The 24584-nt window shown below is 39.9% G+C and overlaps 1 long non-coding RNA gene across 4 annotated transcripts; it reads right to left on the bottom strand.

The window, feature by feature from the left end:
• Window positions 1-266: 266 nt before the first annotated feature.
• LOC126404881 (uncharacterized) lies at window positions 267-12761 on the bottom strand. 4 transcript variants are annotated; one of them, XR_007571532.1, is made up of 5 exons: window positions 12519-12761; window positions 8072-8543; window positions 4537-4797; window positions 3837-3872; window positions 267-1002 (listed from the first exon to the last, which is right to left on the bottom strand). It is a non-coding gene; the product is annotated as an uncharacterized LOC126404881 (long non-coding RNA). The 4 variants fall into 4 exon arrangements; XR_007571533.1 differs by lacking the exon at window positions 12519-12761 and adding an exon at window positions 10240-11339; XR_007571531.1 differs by lacking the exon at window positions 8072-8543.
• Window positions 12762-24584: the final 11823 nt, after the last annotated feature.

Below are 24584 nucleotides of genomic sequence, written 5' to 3'. Positions count from 1 at the left end.
TGCAGTCAAAATGCCAAACTGGGCACCGCTGATCAAATATGAATCGATATTCTGTTAGTGCATTGCCTGTTTATTACCTCACATGTTTTCAGAAACATATTTTAGTGTACTGTTTAGCTGTAAAATGAGAACATTTGCTTCAGCTTGACTGTTTTCAACATGGCAGCCAGTTCACAAACTTTCTCAACAGAGTAGGCATGATTTAGTGTGGAAGAATAGTGACAGTTTCAGTAAATATGACAAATAGTTTTGTTTTTGTTTTTTTATTAATGCAACAGGTCACAGCTTAAATATTTGTAAGCATGTGCAGTCTTCAGGCTGTAGAACAAAAGAACATGGCAGAGAAATGAAGGAATTTTGTTGCTTTTTATTGTTTGTGGTGTTTATGTCTTCACAGAACACATTAACACAAACTCTATTGTAGTATCACATTCTTTTATCAGTTTCACTGTTACACGACATAATTTTCCACAGCTAGCCAGGCTGGTCTGCATTTTACATCCTGCCTTGCATCTCTTTCCCATTTGTGGCACAGAATCAAAACATGTAAAGAAACCAGACTATGTTTTATATATGCCAAGAGTCATCTGAAAGATCGAAAAATGCAAATCCATGTTAATTCAATTACAGTTGAATCGTCACGCAAGTCCAATAACTCAGACTTGCAGCACTGCCTTCCTCTGGTTATAATCAAATGATTAGAGTGCATGTGACTGAATCCAGCAGCAGGAGGTCAGACTGCTGCAGTAAATCATATCTAACAAGTAAAATCCCTTCAGCACCAGGTTCCTGCTTGGCTTAATGAATATCCAACTGTGTGACCCTGGTGTGAAAAGAAGTTTAGAAAACCTCTTGAGTTGCTGCGTGATCATCTGAAGCAGCGATATGGTGATACACAATGAACTCTGAGTGAACAGAGATGGTCGAGGTCAGCTGGTGGAAGTATGGTAGAAGTATTACATTTAGGAATCATGTCAGGGGATGTTTCGTAGACGAGGATCCCTGTGAACAAAAAGACAAAGATATCTGTTTAGTCTCTGAAAAACAGCCATGCATATCTGAGAGACAAAGCCGACCATCAAAAGAGAATGAGACGGACAGGAAGCACGACAAAAAAGGCAGACTTTCCAGGAGGCCAGACCGCCCTTTGGAGTGTCTTTTGTTGACCACCAATAGGCAATAAGGGGCAATAAGGCAGCTGTAAAGCCACCGCTGGCACAACTGCCTCCTCCACTTCCTCCAACCACCAATAAACGAGTTTGTCAATTACCCCCGTGGTAAAAAGTAAAGGTGGGAGAGAGAGACAGATGGGAAAAAGGAAAGAGGCATGTAGACGGACAGGGAGGCAGACAGGACAGAGATGAGGCAGGAGACAGTGTGGCGCTGCAGAAATGTTGCTGTCTCAACATGGCGCCTTCAGACCTGCAGCCAGGAAACTGAGGCTGTCCTCCCTCCGTCCTTTATTGCTCTTCCCTCTATCTCTCGTCTCGTCATCCATTTCCTCTCCTTGTTTATTTCCTTGTTTTCTCCTGCCTGCCCTACTCTGCTCTTTGTATTTGCACTATTTTGTCTCCACTGAATTACACTCAGCATTGCTTGCCTTTCCTCCAGCGTCTTTTCTTTTCCTTCTCTCCTCCTCTCCTAGCAAACGGACAGCAGCTGACTATTGCAGCAGCAGAGGAAGTTCAGCCATGTGTTCCTGATCAAAGCTGCACATTGAAGCCCTGCGGGTCGCTTCTCATGCAATATAATGACTCAGAGTGCTGCCTTTAGCCTCTGATGAAACAGGGTGATGGTCAGGTTGAGGGACATGGATCTATTGTTGGATCACTCTCCTGTCCTAACATGTTGAGATATCCAACTACAGCATGATATGCACTGTGCAGTAGCCCACCCCCACAATACACTGTAAGATGATATTCTAGAGGTGACTCCACTCTTTAGCCACTGTCTTGAATATCTAAGCTGCAGGAAACAGAAAACCACATCATTTGTGTGCAACTTGTAACCATAAAGAGAAATACAGAGATAGCAGGGGTCATTTACTGCAGCTCTATCAGCACATCTGATACTGATAATACAACCAGTCATGGTGAATTTGGACTACATACAGGTATGTGATGCTTTGGATGGGATTCAAATGCAGACCTTGTGGATGCAACCAAGCAGATTTTGACATTATAAATAGTAATATTACCAGTGATACTGCTTCTACTGCCACTGTGACTCCTACAAGGCAGCCCAGTCCCTCTGTGATCTTTTCAAGAATTTTTCTTTAACAAATTATTATTAGGGTATTTATTAAAAGGAAATGGAGTATGTTTGTCTTTTATCTCTGCTTCTCTCTGTCTAAAGGAAATGCCCTGCACCATCTGTATCTCTTGCGTTTTGAACTTAACTGAACAGGAAGTGGAACTCATCAAACTTCAGAAATAGAAGTTAGAAATCTCTCACAGGAAATACTACATCAGTAGAAACACTAGCATGTTTCCCACAGACTAAAGTAAGTTGGAAAATCAACTATAATCCACTTAACTGGAAACTGGCAGAGTTGTGAATCCCACTGGCATAAAGCTGGTACTTTCTCTGTTCATGTATACATATATATATATATATATATATATATATATATATCTGTGTGTGTGTGTGTGTGTGTGTGTGTGTGTGTGTGTGTGTGTGTGTGTGTGTGTGTGTGTGTGTATACAGTTGAGTCTGCTTGTGTATCACAGTTGAACCATCTGTAACATGCAGACTGGTCTGGTTTATTTCAAGTAAACTGCAGCTGCCAATTTGGACGTAGGAAAGAGAGGAGATGACATGAAATGCATAATTATAATAAGTCATAATTATGGAATTCCAGTGTGTTCAGAATGAGAAGCACTTAACATTAAAATTTCATAGTAATACAGCCTATACTTTATTTAAAAATAGAATTCATTGTCATCAGTTATTAAATTAGCACAGTTTATGGAGCTTCAAATTTGCTGTTTCTAGCACCAACATTTCTGCAGTAGTGAAAATTGGGGCACTTTATTAAAATAATGTGTCGGTTGAAACAGGTAGACACTTTGGTCATGCAGACAGGATAGCAGTTTCACAGAATTATGCAAAAGATTAATTCTTCTCACCAAGTGTGTTTCAAATATAGACATTTTAGATCCTCATTTAGCTAACACTGAGGACACTGAGATTATGTCCTCTGTATATTTTGGGGGAATTTGTGTGTTTTAGCAACCAGGTGACCTGGTGACCTACACATGGTGGGTATTTTATGAGCTGATTTCATGTTTTGTTTTTTTTGTTTGTTTTTTTTTTTGTTTTTAATTTTGATTACTCTGAGGTAAAAAAAAAAAAAAAAAAGAAAAGAAAAAAAATAGATACATAAATAAATAATAAAATCACAAATAATAAGTGAAATATTTAAATAATGCTTTTTGGCCTTTGGTTGAAAGAAAGAACCGATAAATATTTTTATCTAGCCTGTATGTAATAAATAATACATATTTATGGCCAATGTGTTTCATGATTTATCAAAGTGTCCCATTTCTGCTGAACCCACACTTAAAATTTCAGTGGGATTTTCAGAAGGATATTCAACACCTTCATATTGGAAATAAGTATTTTCTTTTAAAACAGTTAAGACATGAAAATGAAGTAATTATGCAGTGTGATCTCACTATTTCTAAATCCTGGCTACAGCCCTGGCTCTTTTACATCCTGCAGACATGAACGAGTGAATAATAAATAAAGTGATCACTACAAATCAACAGTCATCACGCTGTAAACGGTCTGTGGCCTCCTGTCATTATGCAAAGAAAAAAATGTAACACACTCACCATTAGACGAAGACAGGCAGACTGTGTCCAAGTTGCCTGGATGGGAAATGAACATAAAATCTAATTGGATTAAGTATGAAGCGCTTCGGGTCTATATTTGGAAAAAAAGGGTGGATAGATGCGACTGACACAAGAAAATGAAAACGAGACAATGTCTCAGTATAGCGACCCTTTACTTTCCTCTTCCTCTAAGTCTGTGTGCGGTTCTTCTGCGGAGACTTCATTCCGAGTGGACACACCTCGGATCAATGTGTGAGTCCAGATTAAATTTGGATTCATACATAGGATATATTACTTTAGTTTTGTTTTTTTCATTTGTGTTGTTTTCTTTCTTGCTTTCTTTCTTTCTTTCTTTATTTCTTTCTTTTAATCCTCATAATAAAAAGAAAATAATCCACCAGCCACCACATAGGAACCAAACTGAGCATCTTTCCATCTGGAATTTTCAGTCAGGATCTCATCATCATAATGTCCCGTTAAACTGTCCTCACTCCACTTTGTCCTCAAAATATAACACAAGCTGGATATAATCTGCTCAGGTGGAAAATGACGTATTATATTTTTACACTGGTCTTTGATCAACTGATCTCGTGCCGGCGCTGCAATTCTGTGTGTGTGTGTGTGTGTGTGTGTGTGTGTGTGTGTACGGTCCAGCGAGTAAAGGGTTATCATACTGCAGCTACAAAGGGCAGCAACTCACAGCCTGCTGTCTGTGTACCAGCTTCATATTGTCCGATCTTTTTTCTTAATCCTCCGGTTCAGACTCTTCAGGTTGACGCTCCCTCTGATCTCAGGGCGGCGCTGTCGGGTCAGGTAGCCAACATGCTGAGGAGGAACATAAGCTCCAAGTTCTGCGGCTTGGAGTAAAAACAGCGAGTCTTCCTGTCGGCTCTGGCCGACAAAGAGGCTCCGACGGCCGTGTGGTGAGCAGCCGGGACCGGGCGCCTCGGACTGGTCTCATCTGGAGAAGATGCAAGGCAGACAGACAGCGGTCACATTTATTACATGACAGGTCATCGTGTATTACAACTACTGGAAAATAAAGGGCTTTTATTTTAATTTGTTATAAAAATAAATAAATAAAGCAATGTATAAAGGAAACTGTCTTCTGAAGCACCATTTGCATCGCTGACCAAACACAATCCTGAATTCATAAGAAAGCAAATATAAAATACCGCCAAATAGGCCTACTAATAAAGTACTATATTATTATTATTATTATTATTATTATCATCATCATCATCATCATCATCATCATCATCATTATTATTATTATTATTATTATTATGGTTTAGTTGTTATAATTATTATCCGATTTGGGATGGACAGAACCAACATTTCTACCAAGCAGCCTATTTTTAATTTCNTGTGTGTGTGTGTGTGTGTGTGTGTGTGTGCTATAATATTTTCATAATCTGGAACTACAACATCGTACTGTATACATTTTTGTGTTTGACTCATTAAAGCATTTTGTTCATTCTATTGTTACTTTGGAAATGTCGTTTTAAAAACACCGGCGGCGAGCTCTTGAACATCCCGTGAAGCTCCGAAAATTCGTTGCACTGTATATTAAACTCTGTAATCTGATATGACGCGGCAAAAGCCTAAACACACACAAGACACTGACTCCTCAGATAGAAACTTAGAGCCATACGTATTCGAAAGAGGGCTGATTTCTGCAAGGAGTCAGCATAGGCAATGACATATAAAACAGTAAACTAAGGAACAACATTGGGAGACATTTTGTGTACCGCTATCTCAGCTCACATGGAGCAAGGAGTGTGTTTCCATTTTTCTGCAAATTTGCACGTTATAGTTTTGATTATTATCTTATGTTGTAACCATTAGCCTACCTTTACAGCACCAATTAACACTGTAGAAAATTAACCTAGTTGCAGCATTAAAGGATGTCACCACTGCTTCCACAACTTCGGGGGAATATTTATACGCCTCCATATAAATATCAGAACCTTAACAAAGGCACAAAACGTAATGCCATCAATAATAAAGTGTCTCATTTCAGACAGTTTGAACGTGGACATGTGTGTGTGTTGCATTGTGCATTGTGAATGTCAACAAGAAGGTGGTAACAAATGAAAATTAAAACCTGCTAACTTTACATGTCACGACAGAAAACGTCCCCACAGCCTTTCTAAGTGACGTCACCCGCTGATATATTTCCACGCACTGTTATTAACTTTAAAATGACAGGCAGTTTGTCTGTACAGTATAGTGTGAGATGTCTCACTGTATTTGAATCACATAACACGTTGCCATATTTAGCCAAGAAATTCTTCGGCCTCTTAATCTTCCACAAAATGCTCCCACAGAGCAGCGCAGGCTCACAGCTCAGAGGAGCGACCTCAATTTACGTGTCTTTGTATTTTGACAGACTCTGGTAATTTTACCTCGAAAGCTATGGTTTAATAATAATCAGAATTTACGATTACATCCCTCCCGTCCCACGGAGTAGCATAGATACGATTTCAACATGGCATCTCTGCTTTCTGTCTCAGATCACGCAGATCTGAGGTTAGATTAAAGCATGCATAAATAACTGTACACTGTGCAGCAGAGAAGATCATGGATTTTCCTCCACAATACTTCAGCTTCGTTTCCAATGTATTAAGCCTCGTTTATCCTGGACAGATACAGCCAAACACTATCTGGAATCTTTTTTTTTACCTCTCCAGTCTACATGTAGGCCTATTGCATATTATGGGGTGGTCACTGTACTGTAAAGTAGACGCAAGGGCTTCTTTTTTATCCACCAAAACACAGAACTATTATTTTTGCTTAGCTTTTTCTGACTCGAAGAAGCTGCAGGATTGACATCAACTTCTGAGCGTATCTCGTCACTCCTCAGTGTAGGCTTCTCAGCTTTAACAACATCCAAAACACACTTCTACCTTCAACTTGGGAAATGTGTTAACTGTGAGCCTCAGTTGATTTACAACTCTTTCACTACAGTATACGGAAATGAGACTGCAAATGAGCTGTAAAATACACTCTAAGAAAAAAAATTAATTTCATTTCTAAAAAATAGATTAGGACTGTAGGACGAAAATAAACACACTGCCGCCCTGTAGCCTATAGCACAGGCGCACAGTAAGTATGAAAGAGCTGACATTTGTCTGATTTGTCTGTGCAGAGGAATAAAATCCACAATCGATCAAATAAAACTTGATTTTTTAAGAAATAAAATAAAACTTGTCACTGAATCGAGGCGGATTGAAAGTTATAACGCATTTAGAGCTTTTGTAGGTTGTGTGTGTGTGTGTGTGTGTGTGTGTGTGTGTGTGTGTGTGTGTTCACCATCATTCTGGACTGAACACACACACACACACACACACACACACACACACACACACACACACACACAAACTCTTTTTGTTGGAATAGAGCCGGATGTAGTTGCAATGTGCTTATAGGCTAACTGCATCTTATTCATTTATTTTTTCCAAATGCACCTGTGTTAACTCATAAGCCTGATATCATTTGAGTTTAATTATTTTTTTCATTCTTCATTCAGACTAACTTTAACCCTACTTTTTAAAGTAAACGTATGTACGAAATATTTTTCCTTTCACTTTGCTCTGCCCAAAGCAGACGAGAGGAACTCAGACAAACACCAGTGCGTTTGGTTTATGTCCGGAGGGCCTTTCGTGTCCGGCTGCTGGACACGGGAAGAGGGCAATTCAGCTCAGCAATAAATTCATTTCAGGGAGAGGTGAAAAAATGACTCTCTTTGTCTTTAAGAGCCCGCCATAAAACCGAATAAAGAGAAGTCAGAAAGACAGTGTGAGGCAGACAGGAAAGGACAGAGGAGTCACCTCTCGTCTTGCCTCCAGACCAAACAACAACCCCCCCTCACCCCCCACCAACTGTCGTCTTCTTCTTCTTCTTCTTCTTTTTCTTCTTTTTCTTCTTCTTCTTCTTCCCGATTTATGCTTGGCTATAGGCCCACAGTGTCCACCTCCATCAGCTGTTTTTGAGTCTCCTCCCCTTTGTTTTCTTCAATCCTTTCATCTTTTATCCATCCCTCCCATCTCTGCTCACTTTCAACACTCATCCCCCTCTTCTTTATCTTCCTCATCCACTTTTTCATTTATCCGATTTTTGTCCTCCCTCCCTGCTTTTATCATTCCCAAATTTATGTCCATTGTCTTTCTTTCCCCCTCTGCACATCTTGTCATCCTCTCTCCCTCTCTTCCCTCTCATTCTCTCCCACATACCTTGTTTTGGTCCCGGTGATACTCCTCCTCCGCCGCTGCAGCAGCAGTCCCTGCGACTGTTTTTGGACTGGAACTGTTAATCTTTGCCGTTATTTCCTCTTGCCGCCTGTCATGGAGCATCAGCAAGACCTCTTCTTTATCCTGCCTCTTCTTCAGTGTTGATGATAAACCGGCTGCCATCATCCACTAAGCCCGAGGATAACGGGTCGCTGGTCGTGAGACGGAGCTTCCATGGAGATCATCTGTGATGCGGTTGTGATGGAGTTCAAAGCCGCCCTAGTGGACTTTAAACAGAGGTTTGCCGCAGCTGTGACGGTGAAACGATGCCAGTCACAAAACCGAGCTCGCACCAGGGAGAAGCTCCATGAAGACCGTGGTGATGATAACGCGTTGGCTCGGCGGCCAGGATGCTGGAACCGGGCACATGTCCGGTTGCAGGCGGCAGTCTGGACCTGAGCTGACGGCTGGGTCCCTGAATGACGTGAGGGGAGAAAGAGGAGGATGGTTTTTTGGAATGCTGAGAGCACGTGCGTTACGCTCGTCTGGAACCGGGACGATTTTAGTGCGCCTTGCTCCATCCGGTGCTGATGCCTTGTTGGAGGCTCTGGCTGCATATCGTGCCCACCTGGCGACGGCTGACACTGAGGTGACATCGGGGGTTATAGCTCGCTCTGTTGCTGCTGCTGCTCCTGGCGCATCCTCACGCGCACACCGACTCTGAGATGACATTATTTTTGAGCGGCGGCAGGTGATTCGAGTACCATGCGTTTTGTGGTTGCAAGGAGGACGCGGAGGTTGAAGGAATAAATGGAGATGCACCTTCACTATGTGTGTATTACGCTCTGACATTGCTAGGGAAACATGTTCTAGGAGGAGGGGGTCATAGTTTGGGATTATGGGGGTAGAGACAGACTGTGTCTGGAAACGCTTCCTGTTAGGCGGCCAATGGCAGTCTGAGGTTCACGGGCAGACCACGCCCCGAGCTCTGACGGCTGCTGTCTTTCTTTCTTTCTTTCCTTCTCTCTTTCCTCCTTTCTTTTTACTTTATAACGGGAAATCGACTACAGGCGCCATTAAAAGTCACTCTGTCCATATTTCACCGCCGCTTTAAATGAGAACCACGCTTGTTTCAGAGCCTGAACGCGGGCAGGAGGCCGAGGCGGCCTGACTCCCAAGCTGCATCCAATTACAGTTCACTTCAATGCAGCAGCCCGCTGTGGAATTTCCCCTCCGATTAGGCCTGTACATCGATTCAAGATAGCGGATGCTCTATGAAGTATTCTAATGTTCCCGAGGAATGCATGGGTAAAAGTTGAGGTTGTAATCACAGGAGAAGTCAAGTCGTTGCCCTTCACAAAAGAAGGGCTGGTGCAGCAGCAGGGGTTTGTTTTAATCTCATGGAAACACGAGAGCATGATTCAGAGCTGCTAAAATTAAACATATGACGTTTTCCCTCAAATGTCTGGTACTACTGACGAAAAACTACAGCGTATTTGTGAGTGTTTCCCTGCACGATCCAGCAACAGAAATGCACCGCGCGCTGCACACATTTTACAAATAAAACTTCTAGGGGTGAGAATCAAAGGGGTGTGTGTAATATTTAGGGCGAAAACGAGTTCAACTCAACATCCAAAGTCTGGACAATGTATGGCCTTCTTTTTTTTCTGTCCTGCAAAATTGGTAGAATGTCACTTTGGCCAAATGTTACCTATACGCCCCTCTGCTTCTCACTCCTCCATATATGTGACCTTTTTTCTGGATCTAAACAAACAATTTGAATATCAATGTCCACAATTGCTCATTAATTATTCAGTCATACACTTTTTTAAATTCTGCAATAATACAGTAGCATAAATGATACGTTAACGCACACTGCCATTTTTGCAAGTAAAGTATGAACATTGTCACATATCAGCACTATCCTGACAGCCATGAGCACATTTACATGCAAAGATTAATTCATATCAGTTTGCAGAAACTATAAATTGTCAATAAAAGTTGGATATCACTGAGGGGTTCAAAATCGGGATATGTCTACAAGCACAAAAAGCGGAATAGGCTATGTCGCTAACACAACTGTTACGGTCGTTAGAATAACTGTCTCACTGAAATACAATATATACATGATTGCAGAATGAGGTGTCCATATTGTAAATGAATATATTTACCTGTAGATTTAAGCAGTCTTTTTCACTCTGTCATAATTAAGATTTAAAAAGTAAACGCGTGCCCCTGTTGCACAGGCCAGGAGTGGAACTCGCTGTTACGTTGGTGCATTTAAAACGTGATTTGACAACAAATTCCAAAAGACAAAGAGGAGGAGGGCCGTATAAGCACATGATGATGGCCTTTAAAATCAAAGCAAACTGCTCTTGTGGTGTGCATAACTGCACTGAGAATGGAATGGGGTGCAGTGTATCATTTCTGCCTCCAAGTGGCGCTGTTTTTCCTCTCTGACACCTCCCCATTCACATCTATAACCACACTGCAAACACGGAGCCGCAGCATCTGCCAACACTTGCAGTATAAAGACGTCACATCGATGCAAACTGCTGCTTTTGGACACAACATACTACACACATCAAAATTATTTTATTAAAGCTCTTATGAAAGATGTTTTTTGGCTAGAGGTCAGCTAAGCGGTTTGGAGGCTCTTGAAAAACATGTGAGCTCCACAATGGAAAAGTTGCAAGTACTTTATCACAAAGGTGCAGCAATGCATGCCATGCTCATGGTGAATTAATGAATGCATGATGTTCTGTTACATTCTATAAAGAAATGATCAAGTCACTAGCGCTTATGTGATCAGTTAACACATAATGAATTGTCAATGAAGATCAATTAAATCACAGTTACTCAATGCATCCATTTAATCATCCATTTAAATGCCAACAAGTAAGCTTCCATCAAAAATGATACCTGTTCAGCCTCTGAAAGCAGAACTAAACATGTTCTCATAGTTTTATCAAACTGATAGCCTGTTGCAAACCATGGAAATGACCTCTAGTAATGTTGATATGTAACAGTCAAATGCCTGACACAACATACACACCCAGCTCTCCCTCCTCTCTTCGGTACAATGTAAACTGCTGATGCATACTTAAACATGTCTGTCCATTCTCTTCTGATCTATAAGCTGCCACGTGCTACTTGTTTTTTGGTTTTAGTGCACCATTCTCTTCCTTGTTCACTGTAATGGTTCCAACAACACAAACACACAAATATAATACTAAAAATATAAAAGTGCTCCTGTCATTAATCATGTATGCAGCTGTGGGTTAACATTCTCTGATGCGCCAGTAGGTGTCAGCTAATCACACAAAGTCATTGTGACTTGATCAATTCTTGAAGTGAGGAACAGGAATTCATGATACAACCTGCAGTAAACTTGCATAGATAATACATGTCTTTACACAGTTGTTAAGTGTGTACTTTTTGCCATTCTTACAAAGTCTTTAAATAAGATCCAGTTTCTTCTGCCTTTATGGTGAGGCCAAAGGCTTTTGAGAGAAGTCACTTCAGTCACAATGAGTCCTCTATATCCTGTGCAATGTTACTTTGGAAAGTTATATGCTGAAAATTCTGAAGATAACTGCAAATAATCATGTATATTCTATTTATATATAATTAAAAATAATGACTTTTTTTAAACACATATGTACATATAAACATTAATATATATCCTTTTCTTTTTAGAATTTCCTTTAAACCTTAATAAACCCAATAGTGTTATCCTACACAGAGCTCTTATTTACCCACTGCTTCAATACTTCCATGACATAAATCCATAACAAGATTTTAGGAGGGTTAATGCTGTGTAAAAGCTTCTGTCAGCACCAATCGCACATCAGAGCAAATGAAAATCCACTCTGTTTTACAATGACTGTGCTTTTTTTCTGTAGCTTACTTCTAAAATGTGTCATCAATTACATTTATAAAAAAAAAAAAAAAAAAAAAGTATAATCAACTTAGCAAGAGTCACATCAGGGTTAAAATCCTTCCAGATTCATGCAGTTTCCTGTCTCTAACTCAAAGGGACCATTAATCATAATGTGATTATTGAAATAATTATTACATTAACACCAATCCGGGATTAAACTTGATACTGTGTGCTGTTTTCCCGGAAGACAAAATTGCCTAAATACCCTCTCTGTCCATCTTGTAGACCTATATCATGTTTTTGTACGACTCTGAGCTAAATGAAGTTTTAGCTGCATATGAAGCCCAGATGGATGTTGGGTAAAAATAGGCTGATCTGCGGTCTGTGGATGAGCACATATGGTGTCCAGATAGGCCTTTAATACTAATCTCATGTCACTGTCAGCATGGCTGGTCTACCACTTTAACCTCACCATAATGAGTCAGATTTGTCTGTAAACGGCCACTTAACGCTGCCTGACTGAAGAGTTAGCAGATCCGCTCATGTGTACAGTAAGCAGAGACTCACCGTGCGTGAGGGTGGATGACGCAAGCAGCACGGCGATGATCGATCTCCGGGATGGAGTGTGATTTTTTACTTTTTCTCTCTGTCTCTCTCACAGTTTGTTTCCGCTGTTTCCCCGTGTGTCCGTCGGTCTGTCCCGGTTCCCTCGGCTGGTCTGCGGCCAGTTTTGACGTTGAAGTTCCCTAAGTGAGGGTCCTGGTTTACTGGCCCCTGCTGTAAAACTAGTGTGTGTGTGTGTGTGTGTGTGTGTGTAACAAGCTGAGAAAGCAACCTTCTGCTTTATGAAATGACAGTCCAATGATATGTCTCTCTCTCTCTCTCTCTCTCTCTCCCTCACACACACACACACACACACACACACCCTCTCCATCTTCTTGTCCATTTTTTGCACCCCTCTCCCAACACATACACACATTCATCTTCTCTCCCGCTTTCTCCGTAATTATAAACAGAAGAAGAGTTGTCCACACACACACACACACACACACACACACACACACACACACACACACACACACTTCTGCAAATGGTGTACCCCCCACCCCCTTCCTATCCACACCCCCGGTCAAGCTCGTATAACTGGGTACCATGACAACTGGGCCCCAGATCGCTATAAAGTTTTACAGCACAGAAAGAGGCCCGAAACTCCCACTCTGCCTCTTTTTTTCAATGTGTGTGTGTGTGTGTGTGTGTGTGTGTGTGTGTGTGTGTGTGTGTGTGTGTGTGTGTGTGTGTGTGTGTGTGTGTGTGAGTGTGTGTCACTGGGAGGAATGGTAAAGAAGAAACGGAATCCATGTCTAAACAGATTGTCTCTCTGCTTCTCCCCTCTCATGCCTTCAGGAGTTGTTTTCCATAAAACGAGTCGCAGGGGAATTGAGGCATTTTTCATTAAATCGGTCCAGTGAGCGCATTAGGAGAATTAAAACATATTTATTGAGCTGGATTTGCATTTCTTACAGGCGCAGACGCGCGCGGCCTTCGGTGACCTTGCGCGTCTGAAGGTCGAGGTCGATTTAGATTAAATGTAAGCCTAATTTCACTGTTCCCCAGGTTTTGTCGAGCGCATACAATACGATGACCCGCTCCAGTTGCAGGGTCTGCACAGCCATACACTGGTGTTGCAAAGGTTGCTTTATCATAGTGAAAGATCCAGTGCTCTCTTTGTACTGAGCCTGGGGGTATTTTAAATTATTTGCACAAAATGAAGGACAAGCAGAAACATTATTCATACATCTCTGATTAATAACACTCAATACTGATCAAACCATTCACTATTAGAGATACTGCAGGCCAGTTTGTCAAACACAGAGACCTCAATCAACACTACAGGCTCTTTTCAAACAATGCCTTTCTAAATAATGAGGTGCACTTTGTTGCATCCTGAAGGCTTCATACATTACGTCTTTGAATAAAAATCATAGTCATGCATTGCCTACTAAATGAGATTATCTCTAATGATCTGTCATCATGAGCATACTATCACTCCTTTTCATCAGGTTTTACTTACTTTATTATCTGCATATCAATTAATTGCACATGACAGCAGTAGTGCCCCCAGAATTTTTTTTATAGGGGTGGCCAGATGGGGCCAGTGAAAATCTGGGATGGTGCATCAAAACCAGGAGCCATAACTCGATTTCAGGAATTCAATCATGCTGTTGAAGTATATAGGCTCATTGTAAACTATCTCAATATGGAGAGTTAAGACATTCCTTACTGATACACTTTTGTTTATTATTTTACAGTTAATATTACTTATTTTCTGAGATGCATATAGACTTATACTAAGTACAGTTGACATTCTGAGTTCCACAACAATCCTGTTTTAATGTGCTATGCATCTTCAGGTGATTCATTGCTCTTCAGATAGACTGATTGTCCTTTTCTTTAAAATGACAAATATACATCTTTTATTTTAAAGGAGTGTACTGAATGTAGGGGAGACTCATGGGTAAACATAGAACCCATTTTCATTCAGATATCTTGAGGTGACAGTTCAAGGGACTCCTCTGAAAATGGCCATGCCAGTTGTTTATTCACCAAAATGTAGCCTAACTTTGGAGTATTATCTGTTTCCATTACCAATGATAACAGGGTTGGTACAAATGGATGCCTCATGTTCACAAGATACCACTACCTTTGCGTCAGCTTAAACGATGAGCGGGCCACTCCTAAACAGCAATGTCAGCCTCTTATTAATTTCGCCTTCGGGGCCAGTGCTGCCTCCCCTGGTCCCCCTTGCAATACAGAACTTTGACAGTCACTTAGACTTTTGCCTCTGTCAGTACACCAATGAGAGTAGTGGGAGAATTATTGGTAACACTTGACAATGTCATAGCCGACACAGAATTGTGAGTAGGCTCGTTATAAGAAATGGAGGAGGAACATCCCATAAACTTATAAATTACGAATAAGTAGTTCCTGAATCAACTCTAAAGTAAGGACTGTAGGCTATGGGTGAGTTACTGGAACTCGACTTTAATTTTATAATAATAATAATAATAATAATGATAGTAATAATAATAATAATAATGATAATAAATAATTTGCCAGTAATTAGGTCATACATTTTGACTACATTCTTCATGTTTCATTCCTGAAACAGCACAAAACTAGCGACCCATGATCCTTCTGGCACTGTACATCAAAATGACATCAGAAAGATGTCCCTTCCATCAGACTGACTTTAACTTTGAGTTGGAATGAAAATCTGGTTGGGATGTAAACATTATAACGTTTTGTTCTCCATACCATACGACTAAATGTTGGTATTCTACATCAAGATGACGTTGGCATGAGACATTTGGAAGATGTTGGATTTTGGCTGCTTAATAGGACAATTTACAAACAACAAAATGTCAGTGTCATCTATCATCAGAATTCTATATCAATTGATGTTGGTTATAACCTGATGTCATAACCTAAATTCCACTAAATATCAGAGTCAAAAGACTCAGTAGCTCACCTGGTACAGCAGGTGTCCCATGTACAAAAGCCATATCCTTGCTGCAGCTGCTCAGGTTCAATACTGATCCACAGCCCCCCTCATAGGTAAAATGTTGCATCATAATAAGAAGTCTGAAAACAATGTAATTATCATATGTGTTTGCTCAGTTAGGCTTGACAGTGGAAGTATTAAAAAGTGCCCATGGAGGTAGCAGATGTACTGGGCCCAGATTTATGTGCTATATTACTGGAAACTTGTGCAAACGTGCAGAGGTACAATCAGCAATATGTATTTAAAGCAATTGTAGGAGCCATTTCCAGATCAGTGTATGTGGGCACCAAATTCGTCCAGTAGGTGGCACCCTTGTGTTTGGGGTTACTTATCATATATATATTGGCAGGAACTTTCACTCGGGATAGTTGGATCTGGACAAAGAGCACGTACAGTTCTTGACCACCATGCCACGCGAGGTGAATGCTGTTGTTATATTTGTGAAATGTTTAGATATTTGGAGATTTATTTTCTGGATTTTTGCATGTCGAAGACTATAAATAAATATTTATTATATAAATAAATATTCCATCATAGGCAAGAAGCCAAAGTTTGACACTGTTATTTTCACTAGACTCTACAAATTGGTGTAACAGTGAGTGCCTCTTTTATTATCCTGACTCTGCAGCCCCTCAGTAGATTTCAGTTGAGGCAAGCTGCTACAGTAACAAAAGTAAAAGCCCGCATTATGCTGCTGAATGGCCCCTGTCAGTGTTCTATAGCAAAATAGGACGTTTAAAGGGACAATCCACCCCCAAATCCACAAAACATATTTTTAGTAGTAGTGGTGGTGTTATTTATCAATCCAGAGTGTTTTGGTGTGAGTTGCTGAGTGTTGGAGATATCAGCCATAGAGCTGTCTGCCTTCTCTCCAACATAATGGAACTACATAGCACTAGCTTGTGGTGCTCAAAGTGCCAAAAATTACATTTGAAAAACTCAGCAGCAATGTCGCTTTGCGGAATGTTGAAGTTACTCAAGATAATTCACAGACCTTGTTGTGAGCAGTTTCATGTGGGAACTATTCTTTTCTACAGAATCCCACCCGCAAACCAAACCATGGCACAGAGGGATTTGTGCATCTGTCATACTGGACACTAGAGAAGTTAACTCTGGGGTCAATGATGTTGTATTCAGCTAACATTACAAACATTACTCTCTCATGAATGCTGCATGAGAGAGACATCATAGCCCTTTCAGAAGCTTTGTAATTCAGCTTTGAACTGTGATGTCTTTCTGGAGACTTATAAATAAATAATAAATCCATCATGATAAAATGATAAATATGACACTGAACGTCTTCTGTAATCATTTATCCATTTTCTATGTTGAAAAGCTGCTGGGAGAAGTTTGGCTTCAGGGTTTCTGTCCAGCTGTCTATGATGCCTTGGGTTGAGTCTGTTATGTCGACCAATCGGATTCTGTGTTCCAGAGTGTGTGGAAAATATTAAAGTTAGCACATCAGCAATGTAATTGTTGCAGTTCTTGTAACTGTTATTTAAAAATATAGATAGTATTTCCTGCATTCACTTTTGGCTACAACTACTAAGGGGTTCAATGAGTCCCCTGAACAGAGCACATGGGTGGCAGGTGTAGTTTGGTAGGAAGAAGACAGTTCCCACATGAAACTGCTCACAACAAGGTTTGTGGATTATCTGAGTCATGATTTCTGGATAGGCACAATGCTGCTGAGGTTATCAGATTCATTTTTTGGTACTTTGAGCACCAGTTCCATTATATTTGAGAAAAGGCAGCTATGTCTATGGCCAATATTTCCAACAATCCGCAACTCACACCAAAACAATCTTGACTGATACATCACGCTACAGGTAAGAGGAAAAATATGTATTTTTGATTTTGGGGTGAACTATCACTTTAGCCAGAGCCTTCTTTTGCTTTTTGATTGGAAAGAACCAATGTTATTTACATTTATGTGACATCATCGTGGCTTGCGCAGTTAAAATTCAAAGAAAAACTGTTTGTTGTGTACTCAGGGAAATTGGACCAGCAAATGAATAAGATCTTAAAACACATAAGACTTGTGTTAGCGAAATACAGTGCCTTCAGGTAAAATAAGATGCTTTTTAAAATTGTTTCAAACAAAAAATACTAAATAGGCCTATCCTCTGGCCTCCACATTACATCTATATATAGATCTAGAATAGCCTATTGTAATTGTGGATTATAATTGGTGTATTAATTTGGAAGCAGCACTACAGATAATTTTTATCAACTTAATGTAAGGGATAATGTACATTGAGCAGGTCACACAGGGTGATTCAAGACCCCTTCGCTTTATGTCAAGTTCCTATATCCTCCTGAGACCTAAACCTTTCTTTGGTATGCATTTTTAATTCCACCTAGCCATTTTGGGATTGGTAGGCCTGATAAATTTAACAAACTAAACATTGTCTTTGAACAATAAGTAGTTTTGAAAAAAAGTGAGGATGATGGGTTTTTTTTAATAGTCACAAATGTGTAATATAGTATAAAACAGTTTGTTTCAATGCCTTAACATTGTTTTGCAAAAACAAAATGGCAAACAACACAATATTTGCTCAATGTTTTGTTACTCTATGGTTTAGGGGTCACTGTTCAAGTCTAAAGCTGTTCTAAACTGTTCATTCCAATGCCTAAACATGGCTGTGCAAAAGCAAAACTGCAAATATTGCATCACATTAAAAAGCCTTGAGATTTGTTTATTTTGAGAGTCTTAAAATTGGTCAGATGCTACAAATGCATCAAGCAAATACTATTAAGCATCGATAAACAACTTTCAACCATAAAATGTGATCAGGTTTTGTACCTTGTCCATTTAGGTGCTGAGATCGGCTGCAGACTGACTTGGCAGAGATGGCAGCCATCTTGTTTTTACATGGATAACTGTATTGTGCTTTTGCTACAACCACATGGCACAAAAAAGTGTCCACAAATGAGGACAACAGGTCTAATTTAAGCAGAATGAAGTATAAAATGCAGGAAACCCTAAATATAATATCCTCATGTGAGGATATCATCCTGTCCAGGTTCATTTTGCAATAATGACCTGCTCACTGAACCTTATCCTTCATTTGTATGTTAATCTATGTAAATGTATCAATTTTTATTAAGTCAATCACTTTGCATGTAAAGTCTCTATTTGTCAAATAAATGTAATTAAATAAAAAAGTAACTAAAGCAATACAACATGGAAATACTCAAGTAGTGTACAAATGCATCACATCAATTGCACTTAAGTACAGTATTGAGTAAAAGTATTTAGTTACTTTCCACTATTGGCTACTTAATCTCCAGCTTCAGATGTTTTAGTCCACTCCCCAGAGTAAAATGTTGGCTTTGTGCCTTTCTGCAAACCACTAATATGTTACATTAGTATATTTCATGCATATTTTAAGTAATATATGAGTTGACTTTGTCAATGGAAGGTTGAGGGGATTGTGCATAAACCTAACCACACATTAACTACAATATGTTGAGATGTACATTTTTAATGTATCGCTTCATAATAATGTAGATATGTAACATATCCATTTGCAGAAATGTACGATGACAACCTTTTTTCTGGGGATTGGGTTGGATGTCTAATGGCAACATATAAAAAGATGAAGAAAATAAAGTTTATGCTGTTCCTCGTATTCTTCATCACATGTTGGGAAGCTGTTGGAAGCTCATTTCTACCAAAGCCAGATGTGTGCTTCTGAACATCTGGTTCATTTGAAATAGCAGAGTCAGAACAGCAGATATTGGCTGCACTGCCAAATATATCTCCTCTTCAATTACTCCAACACTTTGAGAAATGTCAGGGGTAAAAATCTGGATCAGTCAACAGATCTGTGAAGACGTTCCCCACACAGTGAGTTCAGACAAGAGGTTTGTTGTTCATTTTTGGCACTTCTGAGCCAGATGTTGCACTTCAGTTCATGTTTAAAAGCAGCTGTATACAAGACATTAATGTGTTACTGATCTGAAACTCATTTTCTTAACTGTATTCATCCACTGCTGTTCAGTGTGTTGTGTAAGGCACGTTTCATCTATGTGGCTATTGACTGGTAATGTACAGCCTTCTTCTTATATCCAGCAATCTGAAGGATTATTCTCAGTTCTCTAGGTAATCTAAAGTTAGAAAAAATCTAAAGTTATCTGATTTAGCTAGCATCTTATTGGATCCTGTAAACAGTGTGGGGATTCACACATTCAAAAGTTTAGAATCAGCTGTTATATTGATGTTTTTTTATTTTAACAGTGACAAAAACTGCATAATTCAGAAACAAAATGTGTCATGTAGCTATGTAATGTCTCTGTAAAAATCAACCGCTTTTCATGTCCCTGTGCCTAAAAAGCCCCTGGGAACACAGCAATGGCACACAAAGTGACAACCAGTTTTGTTGTTTGTTGGTCTTGAACAGTGGTCTGCAGCCTGGCAGGCATCCTGCATTGGTGTCACACCATCCACCTCCAGATGACAGACTTCACTTTTGAAATGTTGATATGATACATATTAAATCTGCAAATGTAGGCTAATGTATTCGTGATTTGCAGAGACGTATTATGCCAACATTTTCCTCTATCCACTGGGCTTAACCTCCATTCACCATTTCAGTGTTCTCACAGTGTGAGGCATGACAGAGGAGATTATTGCTGGAACTTTGAGTCATATTTTGAATTTGTTTTCCATTCCAGAAAAGCATAAGTTACTATTGTTCATTACTAAACCACTATGGTGCAATTAAGCACTAAAATGTGGAGTTTGTCTGTTTTACTTAAGGCCCTCTACAGTGTAGCTAATCAGTGGTTAGATTAAGGGGCTTTAAACTGTGATTTGTCAGTCCATTGTATGTTCAGATGATATTCCAACAGTGGTAACCCTAGACTAACCCTCTGTTTCTGTTGTGAAGTTTGAAGAATAGCTTTGCTAAAGTAGCACAATGCCTGTTAATTCTACCTTGTTCTAGACATTAGTATGCACTTGACAGTGAAATAGGAACCTGTTCTTATTTAATCTGCACATATTTTGATGCTAAGCCTCTACCCTTCCCTTTGTCAGTCTGGCTGAATCATTGTACAGCGTTTTTTTTTTCTCCATGTACAGGATAAACCCTCCATACAAAATAACATCCATTTGTAAAAAAAGCATCAAAGACCAAAGATACAGAGTAGTCATCTACGCCACCTGACTGAACCCAATCAAGCTTCTGTGGCAGGAGATGACTAATTTTTGGATGATAGTGTATAGCAGTAGCTCAGTCCATAGGGACTTGGGTTGGGAACCGGAGGGTCGCCTGTTCGAGTCCCCGTCCGGACCAAAATATGGAGCGTGGACTGGTGGCTGGAGAGGTGCCAGTTCACCTCCTGGGCACTGCCGAGGTGCCCTCGAGCAAGGCACTGAACCCCCCAACCGCTCGGGGCGTCTCACCAAGGGCAGCCCACTCTGACATCTCTCCACTTTGTGCATGCATAGGTCCTGTTTGTGCATGTGTGTGTCTTTCAGACCTGTGTGTAATTGACAAGCAAGAGTGAAAAACATTGAATTTCCCCTCAGGGGGATTAATAAAGTAAATAAACTTAAACTTATTTAACCATTAAAGTTATCCAGGGCCAATTTGTCTTTTGATATAGTCTGAAAATTAATCTTTTAGTAATCTTTGCCACAGATTACCTAAAAGAGGTCAGCTGCTAATATTTGATGAATAAAGCTTTCTTTTGTGTAATCTGACAGAGATTTGCAATTTGTTGTCTGAAATGAAATGCTCATGTAGTGCCTAATTATGACCAGCAGATGGCACTGTGGTACAACTAAAGAAAGCATGACAATTTTAAAACAATTGAATGAATTTATAATCAGTGTAATTCGACTATTAATGCAATGATACTATAATAAGTCAAATTCTTACATTAATTGGTGTTTCATATTATTTTGCATGAGTATTCAAGATAATGTCTTTTGTGTATTAAAGTCATTATCACCAGTTAATTTTGTGCAGTTTATTAAGGTGACAGCTTTCATTAGGTTCCAGCCTATTTAAAAGGCCATTTTTGATAAATGTACTATATGATTTGGACGTTATGACAATGACATCACCAGCTGAATGTAAAGTCACCTTTTATTGAGCAACCTGATTGATGAGTTTCATGTGGAGTCATTTCCAACCTGAAATGCATCCAGTAATTTAAATTTTAAGGTGAAAGGCTCATTGTCTGATCTTGTCACTATCAGCCTTACCTGGTGTTTTCTTCATTTCCGTCTCCCAGGATGCACTGGGCTCAGGCCTGCAGCTCTTTTACAGTTGTGTATTTCACCGGCTTTTTTATTGCCACCGACAGACAATTAAAGTCTGCTGAACACACGCTTGCTGCCCGTCAGCAGGCTGCAGCTCCATAAAAGCGTCTTTCTGTGAAAAACGAGCAGCAGTGCCTTCACGGGGAGGGAGAGTAGAAGCAGATAGAAAACCCAGAGCGATCAGGGTTTTATTCTGAGAACTATAAAATCGGAGACACCACAGCACCCCACCCCAAATAGGTCTTATTTGACCTTGAGGCTGAACCAAAGTGCAGTGTGGCTGTCTTTGTTGTTTTCCTCGACTCACACCTGAGCTGAGACAACATGACAGCCGAAGCAGGAGTTGTAGTAGATTGTGTTTTCTCCTAAGACATGGTCACCTGGGTTGGGAAGAAAGTCCCCAAAGCCCATCCCGAGAGGACGGTTTTCCAGCGCGTGGCAAACAACAAAACAGATTTTGATTTTGTTGGAATATAATTAATTTTGAGTACTGGCCATATTTAAACATTGCCTTGATGGTGGTGCTAGATGAAAAGTTGAGGGAAAACCAAAGGTCACAAATATAATGACTGTATGCATCACATGACATGGTTCAAGGTCAAACAGTTGCTGAGACCAAACTAGTGGACCAACTGACAATTACTACTTACTCTTACTACTTACTCCCTACAGCAATGCTGCTATAGCTAAATATCACAGGTATAAAGATACAGCTACTGAAAAATCTTATGTGTCCAAAGTAGTGTGGGAATGGAGCTCAGCCTTTGCTCAGCCAACACAATCATCAGAAAAATGTTGACATTGTACATTTCTGGACACCACAGATCTGTAACATTTGCAAGGTATTATGTAGTGGATATGTTGAAACTATGTTCTCAACAACGCTGTGGTTGCAGTAGGAACCAGTGGGTTTGGGACTGAGAGTCACAGACAGGGTGGGGAGATCATTAAGTACTGAGATGGACTAACGCACTGCGGGGTTTGGTTTGGTTTTCATGGGATTTGTTAAAAAATTAAAAATAAAGATTCACAGCCTTATTTTTTAATCTTTTCTACAAGGATTTGTGTCACCCTTCAGCTTGAACATAACAAGTGCAAAATGAAGAACAGTATTCTTGGTCTATGAGCAGCATTGTTCTTCATGGAATGGTGGAATATTTGCTTAACTAATAGATGGCTGCAGTAAAGTTGTTGTGTCTATGCAAACCAATCACCAGAAAAAGATGCTGACATTGTCTGTTTCTGTAAACCATGATAGGTGACGTTTGTACATTATTGATTATATTGAAACTTTGTGCTTCAACTACTTAATGTGTGGTTAAGTTTATGCACAAAAAAACACTTGGTTATGGTTTTGAAAAGATCATTTGGTGGCTATAAAGCCGCTGGAAAAACAGCGATGGCAAAACACAACCAGCTTTGTTGTTTGTTGGTCTCGCATAGTGGTCTGCAGCTTGGCAGGCATCTCACTTAAGAGACACCCCATCCACCATCCCCTCCACCTACAGATGACAAAGTCAGCTCATATACTATGTCAGTCTAGAAACACTGATATGACATCTATGAAATGTGCAAATGTAGCATATTCATGGTTTGCAGAAATGTACGATGCCAACATTTGCTTCTGCAAAATAGCTGACACCTGTAAAGCATAGCTGCCCCAACAGCAGCAGGCCCAGTAAGTACAGAATTCTTATCCCAGCTGTCATTTGCTACTTTTGTTTATTAGTCAGCCATTGAGACCAGCTTTGAGAGTGAAAGAGATACACTGTAGGTTACATTTTTCTATCCTGGACTCTAAATATCTGCATATTTTTTTCCAAGACATATCACACACTTTTGAGGAGATTAGGATTCAGCAAATTACTAATGAAACAAAGCTATCATGTTAGCATGTTAATATTTGCTTTTAAGCAGTAAACAGAAAGCACAACTGAGGCGGATGAGAATGTCATAAGCTCTGCAGGTATTTGGTCAAATGACCTGAAGATGATGCCAGATAAAAAGTCTAGGAAATCACTCAATTATAATTCATCCTGAGGGGGGCATGTCTGGATATGAATTTATGTCTCTTTCAAATTTCATGCCAATCAATGAGTAGATGTTCAGATGTTTCACTGGATAAATCAGCTCCTGGTTGGGACAAAGTCATAGGATTCTTTCTCTGGGGACCATGATATGACAATATCTAAACCAAGTTTTATGGCAATCTATCAAAGGTTGTTGAGATATTTCATTTTGGACCAAAGTGATGGACCAGCTGACTAACAGACTGGCATTGCCACCTCTGGATGCTTCTAGCGTGGCTAACAAGAAGTAGTCATTGTTAGCATCACAACATGAGATTTCAACCCATCCACCAGAATAAATACTGGCATTGTGCATTTCTGGAAATAGATTTGTCCATTTTTTGTCTTTGTACATTTCATACCAATGACATAGTTCAGATCACATGCAAATGAGTTGAGTTTCTCATCTGGAGGGGGAGGTGGTGGGTGGCGTGTCACCTAAGTGAGCAGCATAGAGAGAACAGTGTTTGAGACAAACAATAATGGGAGTGTTTTTTAACAATAGGTACTCTGGACATTTCCAGCCATGTTTGTAGCAACCAGACCAGTATTTCAAGCCAAAACATTGTCTTTTGCTAATCCTAACCAAATGTGTTTTTTTGTGTGTCTAACCCTTACCACAGGTTAACCGCAGCATTGCCACAACACAAAATTGAAAGCTGACATATAAGGAAACGTTAAGTTTTTACATATCCACCACATAGGAAACTAACAAATGTTACATA

This window comes from Epinephelus moara, chromosome 18 (assembly GCF_006386435.1).
Source record: "Epinephelus moara isolate mb chromosome 18, YSFRI_EMoa_1.0, whole genome shotgun sequence".
In the NCBI taxonomy this organism is placed as follows: Eukaryota; Metazoa; Chordata; class Actinopteri; order Perciformes; family Serranidae; genus Epinephelus; species Epinephelus moara.
Note: the sequence above shows the minus strand (reverse complement) of the source record. Positions and strands in the feature narration are given on the sequence as shown.